General features: G+C 39.0%; 1 protein-coding gene across 8 annotated transcripts in view; it reads right to left on the bottom strand.

The window, feature by feature from the left end:
• Nucleotides 1-22,273, bottom strand: part of ENOX1 (ecto-NOX disulfide-thiol exchanger 1) — a 362,324-nt gene that overhangs the window by 228,075 nt on the left and 111,976 nt on the right. For all 8 annotated transcript variants that reach the window (XM_039382917.1, XM_039382918.1, XM_039382912.1 and 5 more), the window contains one exon: nucleotides 19,037-19,114. The gene's annotated coding sequence lies outside the window, so the exon portion shown is untranslated. The remainder of the gene's footprint in view (nucleotides 1-19,036; nucleotides 19,115-22,273) is intronic.

Raw genomic sequence — 22,273 nt, 5'->3', positions numbered from 1 at the left:
CATCTTTGCAAAAACTCTAAACACACATACTCCTAGAGTGACAGTATTTAATGACTGATGATCATGCAGAAAGCAGGGACATAAATAACCCTCATTAGGGAAAGTTATGGTGAGAATCAGATGTGCATTGGCTGCTATGCTACAAGCCCAAAGTATGTTCTTGCCCCACAGTAAAGAAAACCCAAAGCATTTTGCTGTTTCGCTGAGGAATCAATTACCCTGAACTGCTTTCATTTATTGGGGGGTGATGCTGTGCCGAGATCATATCTGACCCTGTAGACACTTGTTTGCTGAATTACATTCTGTGATGGTAGCTGTTTGCCACTATAACAATGTAAGTGCCACCTTCCTGGTTGTGTCCTTTTAAAAAATAAATGTAATTGAAAAAGTTCACTTAGCATAATTTCATCACCTTTGTTTAATCTCATTTTTAAGTGGCTGACCTTAAATTCAGATCAACCCCAAAATAAAAGGCCTCTGTCAGATATGTTTGTACTGCATTTCACACAAAAGAAGGAACATATAAACCAACAATGGCAAAACAGAGCTCAACAGGATGTCCTTGCTTTGAAAATTTCATCCATAATGTGCACTGATGCACTTTTATCTACAGTCATCTTTTTTAAGGGATCCAATCTTAAAAAGCCTTCCTCTTACAAGCAGCCTGACAAGCTTATAGGAAAAGCCTCTGAATATAAAGATATCTTATGAGTAGAGGTTTGGAAGACAGGGTGCTTATATATTATGAGCTCAAACTATAAGTACAGCACATACTATAAGCACAAACTATAAGTACAGCACAAACTATAAGTACAACACATACACAGATGCTGAGTACATCTCATTTATTTTAACACCTATATCTATACTACCCAAATAACATGACCAGGTAAGTGAGAGGATGGACATCCACACATCTCAAACTCAGAATTTCTCCCTCAGGGGCTACTCCTGGGCAGCTTTGCACTAGCGTTAACAGGGCATATTGTGAGCTGACGAACACCACCACATCAGCACAGCTATAAGAAAGCAGCTCCACATGGGAATGCTAAGCACCCTAACTAAGATCCACACTATCAAGGATTAGGGCCAGTGAGCAATGCATTAGAGTCAGCGCTGCCAGCCCCAAGGGCCAAATGTGCTCTGTCCTGCCTAAAAGCCTTCACGGCTAACTGAGTCCACTTAAAATAAAAGAAGTAAGCAAAGCAAAACAACAATTTTTTCTTTACAAGGGAAACGAAGTAATCTCTCTAGGTCAATTCCGAAGAGCAGAGAACAATCTCATTTTACCCAAATGCAAGCAGGACCTCCAGACTTCCCTATGGTTCTCTCCCCATTCCTTACAGCATATAAAAAGGGCAATTTAACTGGAGGAGTTTATATTTGGGGCTTTTTGCAGCACTGTTTACAGAAAATAGCAGATGTCGGTTAATGATCTTTAGACATTAGATCATAAACCACACTCATTTCAAACACTGCAATAGGAGTGATTATTTGTATATCATTAAGCAACATTCTCACAGCGAGCTCAGTATACTTTCTTATTGTTTCATTTAAATATTCTTTCTTGTTTCATTTAAGTACAAAAATATCAGATAACTTTTTATTTCCTATTTTTAACTTTACGGACTATTGGCAAGGTTCTTATCTTTCCTTTATTCCCTCTTCTCAGCAAAGCAATATATAAGCACAGTGTCATTACAAAGTGCAATATTTCTTCCGCTTCACAACACACAAAGCATTTGTTTGCACTGAAACTCCGAATGAGCATTAAAACTCATTCTTATGAGTTTCCTTCTTCACAGAGTTACACCGCACACTGGTCCCCACAAGGGGAATGTTGTGTTTTAAACTCTAGAAATTGAATAAGATTGTTTATTTGAAAGCAAAAATAGATGGGTTTGAGTCAGACCAGCACAAATATACCTGGATTTGCATTTATTTAGTAAATAAAGCAACTGTCTTTATTTTCAAATGCATAGAACCCGTATATCTATATAAAGAACATATAAATATATATATGTATATATATATATATATATATATATAGGTATGGAGAAAGCAAGCCTTAAGTGCACTTACAAATATATATGCATGCATATCTATCTGTAGAGGCCCAGCTATGTATAGATATCTATAACTACTTACATATATAAAATATGTATTAAACAATACAATATATATTGAGACATAGACATATATAATGTAAAATTCTCTTTCATAACATGAACTCAGATTCAATTTTATCTAAATCTTTACTGGAAATATTAGGTAGGCCTCTGTTTCTCTAGAATCACACTTTAAAAAATTAATTACATAATATATGCTGAGAAATGCCTAGATACATGACAGATAAATTAGTTTCATTTGAACACACGTAGTGTATGAAAGAAATTAATTCAATAAACACTGTGGCTCTCATCCTATAAAAGCATATGCAAGTCCCAGTGAGTTCAGTTGTAATAACTAAAATTATTCATGGGCAAAAGAGTTTGCAGATCAAGGCTATATATGCGATTTGGTTGTTACATTATGTTAATTTTGGATCTACTATTTCACCATAAAATCTGACAAGACAGAATCATTTATGAGACATAAATACAGAGAATTGAATTATAGGGAGTCCTCTACATACATAACAAGATCAATTATTAATTAACATTCAGAAATGAAGATATGTTGCCATAGAGAAATTACTTAAGGGCAGCTATTGACAATCTTGGTCATGGGCTAGGATCCTTTCAGTTCATTCCATGTGGGCTGCAGTGACTTAAACACAGCACCCCGGGAACAGTCATGCCCTGGGTACTATCTATCCACTTGCAGTTACTGCAAAGGGGACCCCCTTCCTCTTGTCCCCCCATCACTGTTACAGCCAGTTACTGTAGCTGGAACAAGGCAAAGCCATGCATCATGTTGTCCTGTTTAAAGGAAGATATAATCTGACCCCCTGACTGCTGCTGTAACTCAGGTAGAGAATTAGCCTTCCGCTGATCAGATGCTGTGCTGATGTAGTTAGCAGAGCTCTGCTTGCATTAATGGAGCTGTACAGATCTACATCTGTGAGAGCCTCATCTCCTACACTCAAATCACATCCAGACCAGCAGCAACCTGTTACATCCGACAGGTAGGATAGACTTCAGTTAATTTAGTTAATCTACAAAAATGGGATTGAGCATGCCATCTAGGCTTTCTCAGCAACACCCTTTCTTCTTTGAGGACTTAGAGGGAGTAACTTCTCCCACATACCACATCAGTATGGGTTCACCTCACTGAACTGTGAACACCTCCCTCTGAGCTAGTTGCTCCCAGCTTCCTTCTCTGTTTACAGAGAGAAACACTTTTAGGGTGTGATGAATCTGATTTATTTTGCATGTCTATTTAAAGCTGAGATGATTCCTGTCCTAGAATTGCCTGTTTGTCTCCGCTAACTATGCAGGATGACTAGCTCACACGTGGGTGGCAAAAGTCATCTCACCTATTTGGCAGCTTCATTAGCAACAGTGCTTACACTGAACAAAATAAAACACAAGTATCAAATGTTAACTAAAAACAAATCTTGAACAGATTAATAGTTGCATATTTGGAGATACAGATCTTAATGCAAGGCAACAGTAATAATCTCCTACTCTGTGATTTCTGGCCAGAGTTTTGGGGTATGTGATTGCACAGGAACAAGTGACATTTCTGAACAGCAGCCTAATTTGCTTTGTGTCCCTTAAAGGACTACAAAAAACCAATTTATCATAATCTTCCCCTCATAGGCAAAGTCTTTCTGATCCCTAAATAGCCAGAAATTAGCTCCAACTGTAAAGCATAAAAATTAACATACCTCTAAACAATGTGTTTTCACTAACTGTTATAACTTTGGAACACGAATCTACAGATGCTCCAACAGGGCAAAAAAGAATAAAACAGAATGCCCCTACATGATAAAACAGAGGAAACTGTTTTTTGTAATGCTGTATCCACAACCTTACAAACCCATTTCAGGCACCGGTCTGCAGGTGATCAGGTCATCTCCATCTCTGTTTGGCTGCATTTTGGTGAACACTTAAAAGCCTTGTCCGGTATTTTCCATGAAGCTGTCCCCTATTCCCCTTTGGTGTTTCTGGTGTTTCATAGGGATAATGCATTCTCCTAGGTGGTTAATAAAAACTACAAAAAGAATCAGCTCCAGATGGGTTATAGAATTGATGCCTTCACCACCACCTTGAAAGCATTAACATTAAAAAGCTTTCTCAAGAAAGAGAAGGTTAGAATAGATGACAGAGAATACAGTGGAAAACACCAATGAAATGTAGGCTTAAATACCATTAATAAATCGCAGGCCCAGTACATAAGTCCACACAGCAATTCCCAGAAAGACTGTCCTAATCGATAATAAATACAGAACTCCCTGCATATGCTAATTTGTTTCTGAACAGTATGGACCCACTCCCTAATTTCAAAGCACTGCCCAATAACTCTCTGTGCTATGTAAAGTACACATTTGGACATGCTGAATTCTCTAATTAGTCTATAAATACTTGACTTTTACCCACTGCTTTGGTAAGTGTGATAATTGCTGGGGAAAGGCCAAAGCATTTATGGCCAATCAGATGACGAGGAAAGGAATATGGTCCTTTCAGCAAGTAAAATGTAAGGCATTCTGTGGCAAGGCAGAAGCTATTAGCAGGATCAATATTTCTCCTAGTACCTTAATAAATCATTATATCAAAGAACAGTCGCAGGATGAAGAAAGCCTCATTCTACCAACAAGGATGCTTCCAAATCAGCAAATAAAACATCATTTAAATTACAAAGGCCTAATTGGTGTACAAAGGCAAACGCCAAGCATAGAATACAGCCCTCTGATTCTAGGCATGTAAGCATTTTGAATCATTAGTGAAGGAAGAAAAGCAGAAAGACAAAGAAACAGCTATGCTAAGAGCTCTCCATGCATAATTTGCAAATTGGTAAATATGCATGACTCTACTACACCGTAGCTGACTGATGGCACCATGTTTCGTGTAGATATCACAGGTAGCAGAAGCAGAAAAGCACCTGGAAAACAGGATGGCCTCTGGTATCTTTATTATTGAAATAAGAAAAGGAAACCCCTTGCTGTTATTTACATTGAGGCTTTTTCTTCTGCTCCTTAGCTAGCTAAGAAAAAGATAAGATTTGTAAACATTAGAATGCAGGAAGGGAAGAAATATTCTAATGGCTACTTTCAGGCAAGGAAACTTCTGTCAGCAGACACTGCGTATCACTGCTTACTCAATACAGCTGCCATCACACATAGCCATATAGCTCTCTTAGCCTTAGATCAAGAGGAAAATTCTAAACAGAGCTAATTGGAGTTTTGTCCAAGAAAGAGATGGGGGACCATGATCACATTCATGTTCTGCAGTAGGTAACCCCCCTGGTATACATATATGACTGTGAGTGGAAGATAGGGCATGTTGCTATGGAGCACACTAGTGCACAGCTTGTGAGCAGCCACCAGTACCTTCTTTGGACACACCAACTCACCGCACTTCTGTTTTATAGTGTTGTCTTTCAGTCTGGTAGAGAAATTATGAAACCTAGTGGGGAAAGAGTCACTAAAGTAACAACCTCATGGGTTTCACCAGGGGAAAATGTAATATACTGCTGTAAGTAGTATTTGGTTTATTCTTTTGTTTCAATAGTATGCATTTAGCTCTTTATTGAAGGATTATTATAGAGAAACAAATGCTTCTCAGTTGTTTAGTCACTACTTTTGATTCCTATCACAGTCTTAGAAGCTTGTTCCTATTTTATTCAGAGGCAACGGTTGTTGACTTCGTAAAAAATAGTTGTTGAAGGAATTTCATCGTGGAAGTCAAAGTGGGTACTCTTTGGTTCTTCAGTTCGTACTTCATAAGTTTCTAATTCCATAGAGCTGATATTTTAGAAGATCGACTGTCATATGTCTGGAAAGCTGACATCTCTAGAAAGTAAATACTGCCAAAGAGGAGGGGAGAAGGAGCATCCTATTGCTACATGGTATCTTCTCTCCCCACTTCAAGTCAGCAGAGATCTTACCTACCTGTCATAATTCTCTGGAAAAACACAGTTTTGACCATATGGCAACTGACCTTATGGGGTGCTGGTCATATGCATTTCCATGATATAACTGGCTCTTAAGTTAAATGCATACGTAAAAATGCCCAAATACTTCATGCTCTGAACTCTCTATAGAGATGTATTTATTTTCTCAAACTGTAATTTATTCCAGAAAGTAAAACGGATCAGTCTCTCCATAAGTTACAACTCGAACCAGTTTGTTGGCTGATCCTTCTGTTGTAGAAAACATATCAATCCTGCTTTACAGAGTATAATATGCCAACTTTAGTAATAAGGAAACTTGTTGTTTATATACCTAACTGCCTATAGGCATCCCAGGAGTTCTTCCTCTCTTCCTGAGGAGATTACGTATTCCTCAACTCATCTCATGCCTACTAACATGTATCAACATAATATCTCTAGTAGCATCCCAGGACTATTTTAAAAAGAATTGGAATTACCATTTTTGCCTGCATCCCAATGTATTATACTTTGCTTGGCATGTATCAGCTTTGTAGACTGTAAATCTTGAGACAGGGATTACTCCTATTTGTTTATGTCCTTAGTGGCCTAAAGGCATTATCAGCTTTATTCATCAAATTATTAGCAGCAGAGGGGATCATTGTGAGCACGAACCCAAACTTTAGCAATCACTTCCAATGGGATCACAGGGGAAGGCTAATGAAGTCCGTGTGGCCTTTCAATTCTATTATCATACACCTCTTTTTTTCCAGTACAGTAAAAAGATGCACTAACTCTTCAAACAAATAACTAAGAGCGATTGGGATTTTAGTAAACAGATTGAACAAAAATTCAGGATTTTATTATTCTAGGCAGTCTGAACAATTAATTAACAGCTTCCTTCTTTGTCATTAATTTTGTTGCCATAGTAGCCTCTGTAAGTGGTTTCTAACAAACAAGTAAGATTTATCTGTCACACTCTAAATTGATCATAAAATAAATGATTCCACAGTCATTTTTGTTTCGTAATGATGGCTAAAGCACAGTGAATCATTACAACAGAGTCTTCTGAGAAGTATAAGGTGTCAGTTGTCTTAAAAAGCAATCTTAAAAAACAAATCCAGAGATTAAAAGGGAAGTGCCAGTTTTATGCAAAAAAAAATACTGTCTCCATTAAAAATGATAAAAAAATTATAAATTATAAATAGAAAATATTTCTAGATTTTTTAAACTCAAATTAAGCATATTTTGCTTGGATATAAATATTTCCATCCACAATTTTTTTCTCCAAATTCACAGCTGCTGAGAAACCATGGAGGAAAACATTGTAAGAGAATTTCCTAAAGAACAGAGTTAAAATTAATTAGTTGAAATAGAGGGATTTTTCCTCTACTTCAGATTGCTTGGATTGTAAAGAGAACAGCAGCCCACAAGGGAGAAAGTGGGGGGAGAAACACGTCTGCAAACTAAATGCAGACTAAGTTCTGGCCATCATCATGTGCTAGGGGTTTGGACATGTTTGGAGACCTACAGGCTGCAACCTGCAAATTGGATCAATATGTTTCCTGCCTGATAAATTCCAGGAAGGAGATAACGGGTGCATTATTGGAAAAGATTGTTGTTGCCTTTCTTCTGGAGGACAAGGTGACAGATTCTCTTAAAGCAGTAACTGCTCTTTGCTTCTTCACAAAACAATGCTTTGAAAAGGAGAGTCATTTCAAACCTTGTCCAATCTATAACCTGTCTCAGCTGGAGTGGGGAGCAGAGAAGAGTTGGCAACATAGTCAAATTACTCAGATTTCCTTGACTAAGAAGCTAGTAATAATCTCAGGGGCAAAATGCTCTAGTCACATCTGTCAACTCTTTCCACCAAGGAAAACAAAACAAACATGAAGGCAATGGGACTTATGTTCCTCATTATATTAGTCATTTTCTACAGCCAAACCCAAGTGGCCTTGAATATTTTGTTATACTATTGATATCCAAAGTAATTGATTCAGCTACAGACTGAATCACACAGTTAAATCTTACTGAGATCAAATTTTTTTGTTCTTTATCTCACCTCTTGAAAGACCTAAAGTGCAAATTTTTGGTCATCTCCCTTACTGATCAAGGAATATGAGCAGCAAAGTTTTGGGGAGATCATGCAGTCATGAAAGGTGTGATGCCACAAATACAGAATGGTACTGAGAACATGCAAATTTCCCAATTTTCTAGTAAAAATGTTTCCATCAGTTTAAAAATTCACTTTTTTTATTGTTCCATTTATCTCTTGGGACAGGCTCCTATAAGCTACCAAACTGCGGAGATAAAACATGTAGAAATAAGGGGACCAAGGAGGAGGGATTTGTCTGTGGTAACAGCACTGCACTGAGGAATATAAGGTTCTAGATGTTGGTGAGTAGCACAGACCTTTGTTTCCTGACCCATTCCCCCTTCCACCACAATCCCCCCAGCTGCCTCAGTTTAAGCATTTGCCTGGCCATACCCAAAAACAGACTAGGGTCATTAAAAAATCATTTTAAAAAATGGTTCTTTTAACATGAATAATTTCTCAGATCCCATTTACAAAGAATCTGCTGAGCCTTTAAGCTCTGCTGAAGGGAGGGCAACCTCTGGTGATGAGTGTGGAAATGAGAACTTGAAGGCAGTATGCTTCAAAATCAGATCTGTACAATATGGTATCAAAATAATATAAAAATGTAGCATAAGAGCAAAGAGCAAGTCTGATTTTTGTTCACTGTGGTTATTTTTAACTGAACCTCTGCCTGTCCATCTATTACACCTTTACTGGCAGAGCAGGGGCAGTGGCAAATTTGAACCCACTTTTGAGCCAGCATAAAAGTTGGAGAGAAGTCACAAGAGGTAATTTCATCACTGGAAGTTTAATGAAAACCAGCAAAGCAGCACACAAATTGCTACCTAGGGAGAGGGGGGCAGGCAGAGCAGCCTGGGTGTGCTCTGCCTGGGAACAGCCGATGGGCAGGTGTAGGCAGACCTGAAAGCTGGCACAACGTGCTTCACAGCACGGGCTGCCCCTCGCCTGCAGGGACCTGAGGCAGAGCCAGGAAACTGAGGTGCAAGTTTTAAGGGACAGGGGGCATTAATCCATTAGAGGAGGCTTCTTGTCTGCTCACAGAGCAATTTGTTCCCAGGGATCTGCGGTGCTTTAAATGTTGGGCAGAGTCTACCATGGCATGTGCCTGCATGGTCTGGGTGATGACACCAGCCTGTTGGACTCACACAACTAAGGATAGTTCTGCTCTGGGTCAGAGACAACTGGAAGCCAGATAAAATCACCAGCAATGCTGAGGCCAAGTTAACTGCACTGAGTCAGAGCTAATGAACACTGCCAATCACAGCAATTTATAAGTTTGTACTCAGCATCATGCTAACTGTGCTACACAGCTTCTGGTTGGCTTGGAAAACGGACAGAGGGAGCTCCTCTGCTACGTAGATGTTAACTCTTAGCTATAGGTCTATGGACTCTCACAGAGTATCTGAATCCTGAGAAACTCAAGTATAAACCAAGGATTTCAACTTTTGGGGAAATTCTGTAGAAGGGAGTACAAATGGAGAACTAAGGGAGTGAGGAAAAGTCTCTGAGACAAGGCCATGGGCTGTTCAGTTACAGCTCTCTACATTGATTTAGGCTCTACTACAGTCTTAGGCATATCATGCATTCAGTGGTGAGACTGTCAGCAGTCCAGTGGGTCCTCAGCACACACAGTGAAACATCTTCAAAAAACCAAAACACTGTCATGAAGGACATTCACGTAGACTTGTGAGGGGTTTTTTTAAACCTTAAAGACCTTAAAATAATATGGTACATTTGTCTATCAAACACTGACTTTTTTTCTGAAAGCTCATCCTGTGGTACTACAAGCTGCCTGCTGACTGTATGGCTCTTGACAAACTTTCTGACAGAAATCCCAACTCACTTCAACCTATAGACAGAGCCATCAAAGATGCATTAATAGTGGAAGGATTGCCGGACTGACCATTATAAAAACTTGCATCATAGGCCTCTAGCACTAAAGGGAAATGCTCCTAGAAGGATTATAGAAAGATCAGACATTCAAAATGTTTCATGACCCAGAACAAGAGAACAACCAGCCTTCTCTGTATATCTACACTTCATTGGGAACAGATAGTGCAGCTGATTGATCTCACTCGTGTGACAGACACGAGAACCTGACAGGAGCTCTTCTGCAGAACTTTGGCCAGGATTTCAGAAACATTGCTGAATAGCTCAACTCCATCACCCCCCCCCCCCCCGCAAAAAAAAAGAACAGCAAAAAAGAAGGAATATTGGACAAAGGTATGAAAGCTTGTTACAGAATAAGCTATGTGTTCAACCTGTTACCCTGTAATCCTTTCCCTTATCCCCTTGTTTCTTTGTCACCTCAAAAAGTAAAAAAGCTGTGTGAAGAGAAAATAAAAAATGTAAGAACACTCAGGATATTTTCATGGAATGACAGAAACACAGAACACTGTGAATAACTACAAAGGAAATTGGTGGCCCTAAAACATTAGAAGAACAGGATAATGAAGAAATTAAGTCTCGTCTAAATAAAACACTGGATATCACTCAATTTTACAAACAGGATGCCATATTTCAGACTCAACTCTCTCCTGAGGATTTGACCTTGGCTTTCAAGAACTTTGGTCCCTCTGAAACATTTTCCTTTATTCTCTTTGGTGCTGGTTCTTGTTTCAATTAGATCAAGTCAGGTTTACACTGAGACTGTAAGAATAGGGACATCTGTGTGCTACCTGTCAAGTACTGTTGTAACTATGTTCAATTGCACTTGTAAATCTAGTGCCTCTGTGAAGTCCCATATTATGAAAACTGTACTTTGTCTTCCCTTCCTCTAGTTTGTGTAACATCTCCATGTACTTTTGTTGGGGGCTTCAAAGGTAGAAAACCTTTCTAAGAAAATCACTAAGTACAATAGTAAGAAACTGTTATTAGCAATACCGAGAAGAAAGAGTTCATTTACCACTCAATGGGAGGAAAAATTACTTTTAGGATCAGCAGTGACCAGAAAACCACAACAGTTAACACTGAAGACAAAGAAGTAGCAATTCAGTTCATAACAGGACAAAGTACATTAAAGAGAACTGAGATAAGTTAAAATATTTCAAATTGTCTGGATCTCATGAATTTCACCCTGGAATACGTAGATCACTGACAGGGAAAATCTTGGAGCTGCTGGCAATTAACTTTGAGAGCTGAGGTCAGAAACAGTCAACTCAGCAAATGCTCAAACAAGATTAGTTTTACTATGAAGGACCTGAGGTTATCTAGTAGATCAGAAGCTTCAACTGAGTCACTGTCACCTATGTATGAATATCAGATTGGAAATATAAAGGAGAATGTTATCTACAAGACTTGTGAGGGAATTCTCCTTTTTTACTTCACTTTGGAAAGACTTCAACCATAACCTGAGGTAAAGTGTTGGATGCCACATTTTAAGGAGGATGTGGCCAACTAACAGTGAGTACTCTACAAAGCACAACAAAAAAATTGAAGGGCTAATTTGTTGATTAATCCAAAGAAGACAAAACTTAGGGAAACATGACAAAAGATCCTGAAGGTCTCAAATACGGTTGCAAGAAAAAAGGGAATAATCTATTCCTGTTCACTGCAGGTAGAACAGAAGTAGCTTGCATGTTATGAAAAGAAAAAAAAGCATTTTTCTAATAGTAAGGAAAATTAGGCATTGGAATGAATTCCCCAGAGACTCTCCATCACTGGAGGCCCTTGGAAATGGATCAGCCACTGATCAGATGGGGAAAGTGTCAGTATAGTTGATGCAGCTGCACGGCCCTCAAGCTACTTCCTAATTTTCTAGGATAATTTTAGGAAAAAAAAGTGTGGCTACTTAGATGAAGAACATTTTTTTTTACTTCTGAGATATTTTAGGCAATAGTATGTATTACCTTTTCCTTAGTTAATTTTTAATAATGTTCTGAAAAGCTCAAAGTTAATAAGTAGCTTGACCCAAGATATTCTTTCATCTTTCTACTTTCATTTTTGCTCTTTGAGCAAACTGCTTGGTCAAGCTTTCCTCAGATTCTTAGAATATCTCTTGAACACAATATTCAGGGGGTTTTTGTTTGTTTTTTTTCCGAATGTGGGATCAATGACATTAAGTAGGAACACAGTCTTTCCTGAATGGTTGCCTACAGCCACTTTTGGATCATTTCTTCTGTAGAGTCAACCAACCATATTAAAGTTGATGTGGTTTCCTTTTTCTTTTTTTGGTTGCTTGGTTTTTGTTTTTGTTTTGTTTTTTTTTTTATTTGTGGCACTGAGTAGTCACTTAGTCTGTATTTTCCCTTTACTGAAACGGTAACTGACCCTAGAAACCTGAGTCATTCTGGAGCAGCATATCTTGGGACCCTCAATCCTAGAAGTGCTATGTGACACTTAGGGATACCGTTTAGTGGTGGACTTGGCAGCACCAGATTAACAGTTGGACTTGATGATCTTAAATGTTTTTTTCAACCTAAATGATTCTAAGATTCTATGATTGGCTATCATGTACACTAATCCAAAAAAATCCTTTAATGTTTACTATTTGAATGGATAGCCTTTCTTCATACTTTAGCTAAAAAGCAGGAGAGAAAGGACATAAACCTGCCAACATTCTGCTGGGCTGTGATGGAAAAAAAATTAAGGATTGTTTTCTAATCGTTCATTTTGGTTGTCACTTAGCCATCTGAACAGTCTTCATTTTTTAAGTACTGTCTCTTCCAAGTTTCACTGCTGCTTCTGGAGATTTGGACAGTAAAGGTGACAGTGGATTTCTCCTCTTAGCTGGAGAAAATGTTTTAACTGCCTTTTAGAAATGAAATCAATTTGTATCTTTCTGTATATGGCAACAGACTTTCACTGGATCTGTAGCTTATGACTTTTATCTTGCTGTGACACCTGCTTTGGTCAAGGGGATTACTCCTCCTGGAAGGTGTCAATACTGATGATGTTCACTTGAGCAGCTGTCCTCCCTCTTCTATTATTATTATTATTATTCATGATGTGTGACTGATTCTTCTGAGGGCCTCAGGCACAGAAAACTTAGCAGTTCTTTGCTGTCTTTCTTTTAAAGGGACCTAAATGGACAATTATTGTCTCTGAAATGTGCTATGGCCACCATTTCATCTCATCTATTGTTTAGATATCTCTGTGCAGCCAGAATGTGGACAATGAAAAGGTGTAAGATGGGTCATTATCCATATGCTGATAGCTATCAGTTGCACACTTAGTGCTTCTCTAACAATGTCATTCATTACCTAGTATCATACTGAGAGAGCTTAACAGATGGAACAAAGAGAAGACACTAGTAGTGACTCCATCTAGACAAAACTGAGGCACAATATGGACTGGGGTCATTTTAATTGAGGTATATCTCCATAATTAATTATTGAGCTTTTAAATTCTGTGCTTATTTTACATAATTTGTATCCATCTGAAAGTCATACTGACTATATTCAGCTTCTTAATGCTGGCACTTGTGTCAAGAAATTAGCAGTGCATGGAAGGGTACAGGTAAATGGGAGAAAGACAGGAAGAAAAGTGTTTGGAATAGGACATATAAGATCTGCAAATGCTTATTCTGAAAAATAGATAAACAAATTAAATCAGCTACCATGTAAAGTAATTTTTCCTTCTAATATTTGAGAGATTACCATAAAGAAAGTTATGTTCAACTGTATATCCTCACTATAAATAAGACACCAAATGGCTTCCTATGGAGCAAATAGAGCATAATCCAATACCTGGATTTCAGAAATACCCAAGTGTTGTGTAGCCCTGGAAGAGACTACATGGGGTGGCATTGAAATATTCCTTACTGGAAGATTAGGTAAATAATCACTGATTATCTAGACAACTTTGCTCTTGTTGGTAATGAAGGCGAATGAGCCAAATTATCTTTGCTGTCCCTAAGTTGTTCTTGACTGCTGACACTAAAGATATCCCTTCTTTTTGTGTTATGTCCCAGGAGTTAAGATCAGCAAAGATTATCATCTAATTGCCACTTCAAAGCACAAGATGACGGCACTGGAGTGAGGGTAGTAAAGAGCTTTACTCCTAATCTGAGTCTATGGACACTTTGGGTAGTTTGTGGGAGTCTCTCAGCCGTTCCCATTCTTCTGGGCAGTAGCTATCAGTAACATAACAGGGAGGTATTTAAGCATGCTTCTGGGCTGTTCCTCCAACAGAGGAAGCACTTGCCACCATTTCTAGAAATACCTTGAAAAGAACTCAAAACATAAAAGCCAGTGAAAGGTGAATCTGCTGTCTGGGTTGGTGGTTGATTTGTTTTCCCTGTATCCATATTAATTTCAGTCTTTTGCAGTATCTCTGGCCACAGCTCTTACTCAGGTAAGCAAAATGCCATTTTAGTTTTTCTAATAATCACTTGCTCCATGTCTTGCTGTGGGCAATAAAAAAGCAGGTGGAAGGGCACAGGTGTTCTGAATCATCATTCAAAAATAAAAGTAAAAAATGTATAGAGAATCATAGAATTGTTAAGTTTGGAAAAGACCTCCAAGATCATCAAGTCCAACCGTTAATTGAGCACGGCCATGTTCACCACTAAACCATGTCCCTAAGTGCCACATTCCCATGTTTTTTAAACACTTCCAGGAATGATGATTCTACCACCCCCCTGGACAGCCTGTTCCAATGCTGGACAATCCTTTCCATGAATAAATTTTTCTGAATATCCAATTTAAACCTTCCCTGGTACAATCTGAGGCTTTATCCTCTCACCCTACCGCCTGCTACATGGGAGAAGAGACCGACTTCTGCCTCGCTTCAATCTCCTTTCAGGTTGTAGAGAACAATAAGATTTCCCCTGCGCCTCCTTTTCTACAGACTGAACACTCCCATCCTGACCACTCAGTCCTCATAATACTTGTGCTTGACTCCTTGCACCATCTTGAATGTGTTTACATTAGCTTGCACATACAACTCATGATTTGGACACAACAGTCTTTACAAAATCACAGTCTGGTTTGAATTTCTGTTTTAATAAAATGTAACTGTCCCTCCATGGCAGTTTTGTGAGATTTACTTCCCCCATCTTCCCATTTTATTCTCACACATTCCCTTCAAGACTCTAGCTTATAGATTTTCTCCAGCTACCAAAGTATTTGGTTTCCATCTTTTCAATAATTCAAATATATGTGTCAAATGCACACATGGGACATTTCCGGGTAGTAACATTCCCTTTCCTCTCTTCCTTTTTGTAGTCAGGTAATTTACATATATAAGGTGCACAAAGATAACATGCTCCTCCATGGTTCAGGTTTGTGCATCAGCTCCACTTGCTTTCTCTTTTCAGCCCTGCATTGAAGCCTCTGGTGGGACAGCTGTGCCCTGAGCAAAGCCTGGTGGCACAGAAGGTTTGGCCTTTCTGGCAGCATGGCTTTAAGGCAGGCACGCGTATCTAATGCAGTGGCAGCAGGTCCGCGTGCAGTGCTGGTACACAGATTAAAGTATGGTTGCCATGATTACACACTCGGGTGGAAAAGTGCTCTCCCTAGGCTCTTCCCTTCCTTTCTCCCTCTCCTTCCCATGTTTTTTGACAGATTGGTATTTTGCCAGTTGTGATTTCTTTGCTGAAGAAGCAGCAAGATAACAGAGCAGTGCTCCCTCCACCAAACTCCCACAAGAGCCAGCCCAGGCTGACCATGTGCCCAGGATGTTTTAACAGGAGGACATAGCAGATGAGCCCAGCCCCAGGAGTCAGAGGCTTCCTATCCCATGTGGTGGCCATGAACTGTTTTCACCACTTTTGTTTTTCCCTACTCCCCATAAAACCAAGACACTTGTTTAACCATAAGGGTGTCAAGGGCAAAGGTTTGAGGACACCCCAAGAGGCATTTAGTGACCCCAATAGAAAAAACTTAAGAAACTCCACCAAAGCAAGAACAAGTAATAAAAGTGTCAGAGAAAAAGAGGTTTCTCTGGAGGCTGGGTTGAGGGTTCATAGGCAAGAAATAAAAGAGAGATTAAGAAAACAAGAACTGTGAAAGAGGAGGAGACACAAATAAAAAAAAAAACATGAGATTTGCAGTGAAAGACATGGGATAAATGGAAAAAGCTGACCTAGGTTAAACTAATTATTTAACTAGATCACTATCCTGTGATGCAGATGCTGCAGAGAAGTGGTACAAGAGATATCTACACAGTTGCAGAAGAAGCTTCACCGAAATCCCAGGCTGAGGATTGTTGAGTTCAACCTTCCATCAGGCAACTGCTGTGTAACTGCTGTAACTGCTTAATAAATGTGTAATATGAAAAATACATCTATGATGGCATTCCTATTGATGTAAATATCTATTTCTTCTGATACCTTTTGATAATACCTCGGGGCAATATTTTCCAAAGGGAAATTTCACCTTCTATCTCCTTTTCAGTAGAACTGTCTTGCCTTTTAACTTAATTGGTTTTCCTTTGCTTCTGCATTATGATGAAGGTGGAACACACCCATACCCAAACTATTTTATGCCACTTAGTATACATACACCTAATATGTACATGTATCAAATTAATATGGTATTTATCCTCTTTTTAAATGACATTATACTAATTTGTATGTACATCGCAATTCTTCAGGAATCAGACTTGTGAACAAGGACATTTTTAAAATGTGTTTTAGATGAATGATGTCTAAGCTTTCTCCACATAGCAGCTGTTGACTCCATTTGTATCAAATTTTTAAGACACAGGTCTAACAACACTTTGCTTTGGCAATTTCAACAGTAACTCTTGGAAGTCTTAGGTGAGCCTTGATTCAAAAAACACTCATAGATCTGAAAAGGAAGATTTTCATAAAGCTGCTGTTGCTGCTAGTAAAGAATTTACAACCCAAATGCCAATACTGCCTCTAGTTTTCTCCCTTTATCCTAAACGTCTTTCAGTGTTTGCACTTCTTTCTCTCCACCCCCTGCCAAAGAAAACCATGAATATTGCCCTAGGGGACATCATTATTAAAGAAAGAAACAGTGCAGTCAAAGCCTTAGGATGACACAGATCATTCAACAGTTGTTCAATTACACTGAAAAGCTACTTATTTTTGAACATGGAGCTTTCACTCAACACAGGCCCAAGGCACCACTATCAGATTTGTCTCTGCAATATCTCGACCAGTCTGATGTAGGGCCTTTGTTCATTACACAAGCTGTAGCCTTGTGTGAGGTTTACATCTAGGTTCAGAGTTCCTAAAGCATCTTGGAGCTGTGTTGGCTTTAAAAGATATTACCAAATCATAATCATTTCCAAGAACAAATTAAAAGTTATTTTGGATACCTCTCGTCCCCTTAATCCATCTGGTATTGGTTTTGTTTGAGGTTTACAGGCCACTTTCCCTGCAGAATTCCTACAGAGTAATAGAATAGTATGTGACTACAGAGGCAAAAAGGACAGCAGTAACACCCAAAGTATTCCAAACTAAACCAAGCAGATGAAATGGAACATATTCCAAAACGAACAGTTTTGAAAATTATTGTTTAGGATGACATACAACTCCCACAGACCTTGAGTACGACCAATAGCAGTGTATGACCATCCAGATGGAAAAGTTGATTCCCATAGGTTTTTCTGAGAAGATTTCTATAAAAATGCTGCTCAATACTACCTTTGAAAGCAGTAAGAAATCATAGAATCATACAATCAACCAGGTTGGAAAAGACCTCCAAGATCATCAAGTCCAACCCTTGATCAAGCATCGCTGTGGTTACTAGACCATGGCACTAAGTGCCACATCCAATCTCATCTTAAAAACCTCCAGAGACGGTGAATCCAGACCTCAAATCTTTCTCTGACAGCTGCATAGAAAAGCATATTGAAATGCAGGGGAGTGTTTTCTACCCTCTAAATCAGAGCAATCATGGGCCACAGTGCTTATAACACTATTGTTCCGGCTGACAAGAACATAGAATTAGCTACAGGCTCCTCACTGCTCCTTGCCGTGATGACACTAGAGGAATCAAACCATTAATATTCTGCTCCTTTTACAGTCTCTTAAATACAACCCTTTGTTTATTTTAATTTTCTTAAACTTTCCATGAACCTGAGCTCCTCCTGACCTGAAAGCCTCAGTAATTCTGCTGATCCTTTGCTAAGTGTGCTTCTCAAAACATCTATAGTTATAACTGTGGGTCAGCTGCTCACATATTAGCAACTTGGGTGGGAGCAATAGACTACAGGGCCTTTTAGGGTAATGTAGTTTCAAAACACACTGAAAGGCATAGCAGTGAGAAGAAAATGACATACAGGCCCAATTCCTTTCTGCAGTTCAACTCCATGAACTGCAGTAATTCACCTCAAAGGAAAGATGAATGCGTTATTCTACATCTACACAATAGTAACAGAACAGAGTTATGTCCTAAGCATATTGCAAGAAACAAAAATAATTTTTTCACAACACTTTCTCCAGATTATAATTAAATTTGGTTTGCATGCATTCAAGATAAAAAAGATAACGCGCTAGCACAGGAGTCTAGATGCTGAAATAGTGTCCTCGTTCCATCCAGGACAGGGTTAATTTTTGCAGTAGCCAGAAGAGGGCATGGCTAGGACCCAGAGGTTATTCTATAACACCTCATATCATTTTCCAGGGATGGGGGGGAGGGCTCACTTCTGGGTCAGGGTAGCATGGCAGAAGGAGCAGTCTTGCATTATTTGGGGTTTCTGCATGCTGAGCAAGATGTTTCTTTTTCTTGTACACTCTTTTATTAGTACTGTTGCCATCACTGGTGATTTCTTATCTCCTTACTGTTTCCAGTAAATTGTTCTTATCTCAACCCCTGATCTTTACCTTTTGTGCCTCCAGTTCTCCTCTCCAGTCTGTCACAGGGGAGGAGGAGAGGAAGGGGGGAGTGACAATCGGCACATGGTTTGGAGTGGTTTCAGTGGGAACACTAAATTGGAGAATACCATTCCTAAACCACGACAAAAAATCAGAATGCAATTCAGTTTACATACCTGTATGCAGGAAAGTAACTTCTCAGTGGCCCCATCACAGTATTTCCAAAGGAATGTTACAAATTCTCATGGCCAATCCTGCAAGAAGTGGAAAGAATAGTTAAAACTAGAGTTTCCAAACGAAAAGCAAATAAGATCAGCTGTTTCCTTGGATACACAATGCTAAGTATCAGTGTAGATTTGGTTTAGAGGATGTTAAACACTGTAAACTACGGAGTAGCTAGATCATAACAATCATTTAAACACAGTAAAGTTCAAGTTAAATAAAACACAAAGTGGTGAGTTGTTTTTAAAGACAAGTTATTGAAAACCATTGGCGTAAAAATGCAATGAATATGTGGGAGTGGATTAGAAAGAAAAGAAAAAAGAATGAATACTGCACCAATTTATATTCCCTTTGAACTGTCTGTAATACAGACCTTAAAGTGCATTTTCAAACATATAGCATATCAAAGATGTGTACATTTATTTCTAGCCATGGCACTTCTAGGATTTTGGTAAATGAAACCAGAAATAGTCTAGTGGAACTGTGCTGTGTGACAAAGCATGTACTGATGCGTTCTGTCCAACATCAATAAACAATTGTTTTATCCTTTAAATGAAGGAAAGAATTTCAGCAGTAAGCAAATGCCTTACATCTTGCATGAATTCTTCAACAGAGTCAAAGCAAACTTGTCTTCTCAACCTCCTGTATGTGCTATTCCTACTCAAAACGTAAGTCATATTCCCTGAGATCTATCAGTTGCTAAGTTTTCGATCATGCCAGCCATGATACCATGATACACAAGGGATGATGATACACAAGGTACTAAAGCTTTCTGCTATAATCCCCTCTGAAGTCCACACCAGTTGCTGTAAGGATAATTATCTGGGTATCCTTGAGGCAAATTTTTGCACTTTTCATATAAAAATCACCTCTTGCATAAGACACGAAATTTAAAATCATCCCCTTCACGGACATTGAGTCACTCCATTACCTCCGGGAGAGATATAAATTATGCATTCTTTGGTTCTCTTTAAAATTTTAGATGCACAAGGGGACAGAGAAACATCTAAATGGCACTAAAAATACAAAGCGTTGAAGAAAGAAACAATAACTTGTATGGTATTAACTGCTACAGTGCTCCAAAGGCTCCCTGCTTGGTCAAGAAAAGCACTGAAACATAACAGCAGGCCTCCATGCTAATGGCTGCTAGTGACAAGGACTCATTGAATGTCACTGCTTCACATACTGTGTACTGTTCATTTTTCTTATCTGTGTGACCTCTCTTTTGAAATGACTGATGAAACTCCCCTGAATTAGCATCTCCGCTTCTGGGCATTTGCCAGCAAGATGGCATTTAGCAACATCTCTACTAAATACTTAAATAAAGCAAGGGGAAAAAATCATAATCTTAACAAAAAATAGCCCTCATGTCTGTTAAAGAATACTCAGTGTGTACTGCAAAAGGGTTGCTTCTCTGAAGACTTCTCCTTAGGTTATTTTTTACCTTTATGTCCTTTAAGAGTACTGGCTTGTCACAATACATGCATTCACATTTCAGACTTGGCTAACATTTTCATAATAAGTGTGAATAAAAAGAAATAGCTGTTACTGCAAGAAAAAAAGAAATGCCTCTGTTCCGATGCCCTGCTGCTATGATGACCTATTTCACACTAGCATCTGTTCTCTTCTCATGAACCACTCCAGATGTAAGCTGGCAAAACAGCACTGCAAGTATGTTACCCAGATTGCTGCAGATGTTTTCTTCCATGCTTCAATTTTAATGTGTGCCTGATTAATTTTTTCATTGTTATTTCAGCTACTTGGGCCACAGATTTTCCTGTGAAGTTTGCAGAATGCAGGATCTAATCTGCATCCATAAGGAGGAGCTCCCTTTGTGTGAACAGGTTCATTAATGTCTGGAATAACCAGCCAACAGAGCCTGGGCCTGAATTGCCAAAAGAAATGTAAACTTCGGCAATCTGTTATGCCTTAATAATATTTGCCTGAGGATTTAACACAATGTTCATTTCAATTTCAAAATTATAGATGTTTGTAATATTCAAATGCATCAGTCTGACCAAAAATATTATGCCCAATCTCTGCCTCAAGCCCTTGACCTGAATGAGGTTAGTGACAGGGATATGAATGACTTGAGCAGAAAATGAAACACAAAAGTAGTTTTATCGTGAAGTACAATATTTCTTCTGTCACTTAACCATTTTTTTCCTCTCAAAATTACAGGGTAGACTGCAAATCTTCAAGTCTAGCAGCCACTACGACAGCCTAAGTGCCATTTAAAAGAATAATAATTTATGAGGCGCCTTGGTAGAATAGCAAAGGTCACAGAGAAGACTCTCCAGGGAGGAGAGGATGACAAAGGTAACACAGATGACTGAAGACTCGCCTATAGGAAGGGATTTTCTTGGAAGGAAGATGTTTTCTTGCAACAGCTTCATCCTACTTAACACACAGTTGCCTCATCCAAATTAACAGTTCACCTTTAAGTTAGCTATAAAGCATTACGTACAAAATACACTTATGAAATTCATGGCTTAGCACCTTGGCCTTCTACCCAAGGCCCACTGAGCTGCTGGCAGATGGAGGACATTGTTGGTCTGTCTCACAGGGCACAAGCAACTGATTTGATCCCACCTGGGATAAAAAACTTGAAAAATCTCTGGAGTCTTTGCAAGCCAGTCCCCAAATAAATGCTGTCAGCCAGTACCACTTGCAGACTTTTAACAGACCACCACAGACTGGTGCAGTTTCTCTTAGAAGCAATGGGAAGAGTTGGTACACGAGGAGCCTAAGACACACAGCTGACACATTGCTCTGGGGCAGTTGTAAATTTGTGTACCAGCCATTACACTACAAAGCAGTTTAGGCAGCTTTTTCTTGACACAGCTACAGCATTCCCCTCCTTCAGCTGCCACAAGTACAGAAAAAAAAAAAACTATCAAGGATGAAGACAAGCAGGAACAACTCTTTTTGGCACAGCTCCACTCTCTGCAGCATCATCTCTGGGCTCATAAAATACACATTAACTGGTGAGAGAAGCTGGGGCTGCAAACCTGGGGGTAACCGGTGGTGTCTGTAGAACATCAGAGTGATAAAGAATAGCTTAACCCGAAGCCAGCATGCAACACAGGACAACTGTTATCTCTTCAGAAACCTGTGGCCATAAACATTTTGAAAACTGACAGTTTCCAACTGTTCACCATCAGTTGTGGGAAGTTTCTGCAGCTGGATCA

This window comes from Pipra filicauda, unplaced genomic scaffold (genome assembly GCF_003945595.2).
Source record: "Pipra filicauda isolate LSUMZ 115617 unplaced genomic scaffold, ASM394559v2 scaffold28_size6257848_pilon, whole genome shotgun sequence".
Lineage (NCBI taxonomy): Eukaryota > Metazoa > Chordata > Aves > Passeriformes > Pipridae > Pipra > Pipra filicauda.
Note: the sequence above shows the minus strand (reverse complement) of the source record. Positions and strands in the feature narration are given on the sequence as shown.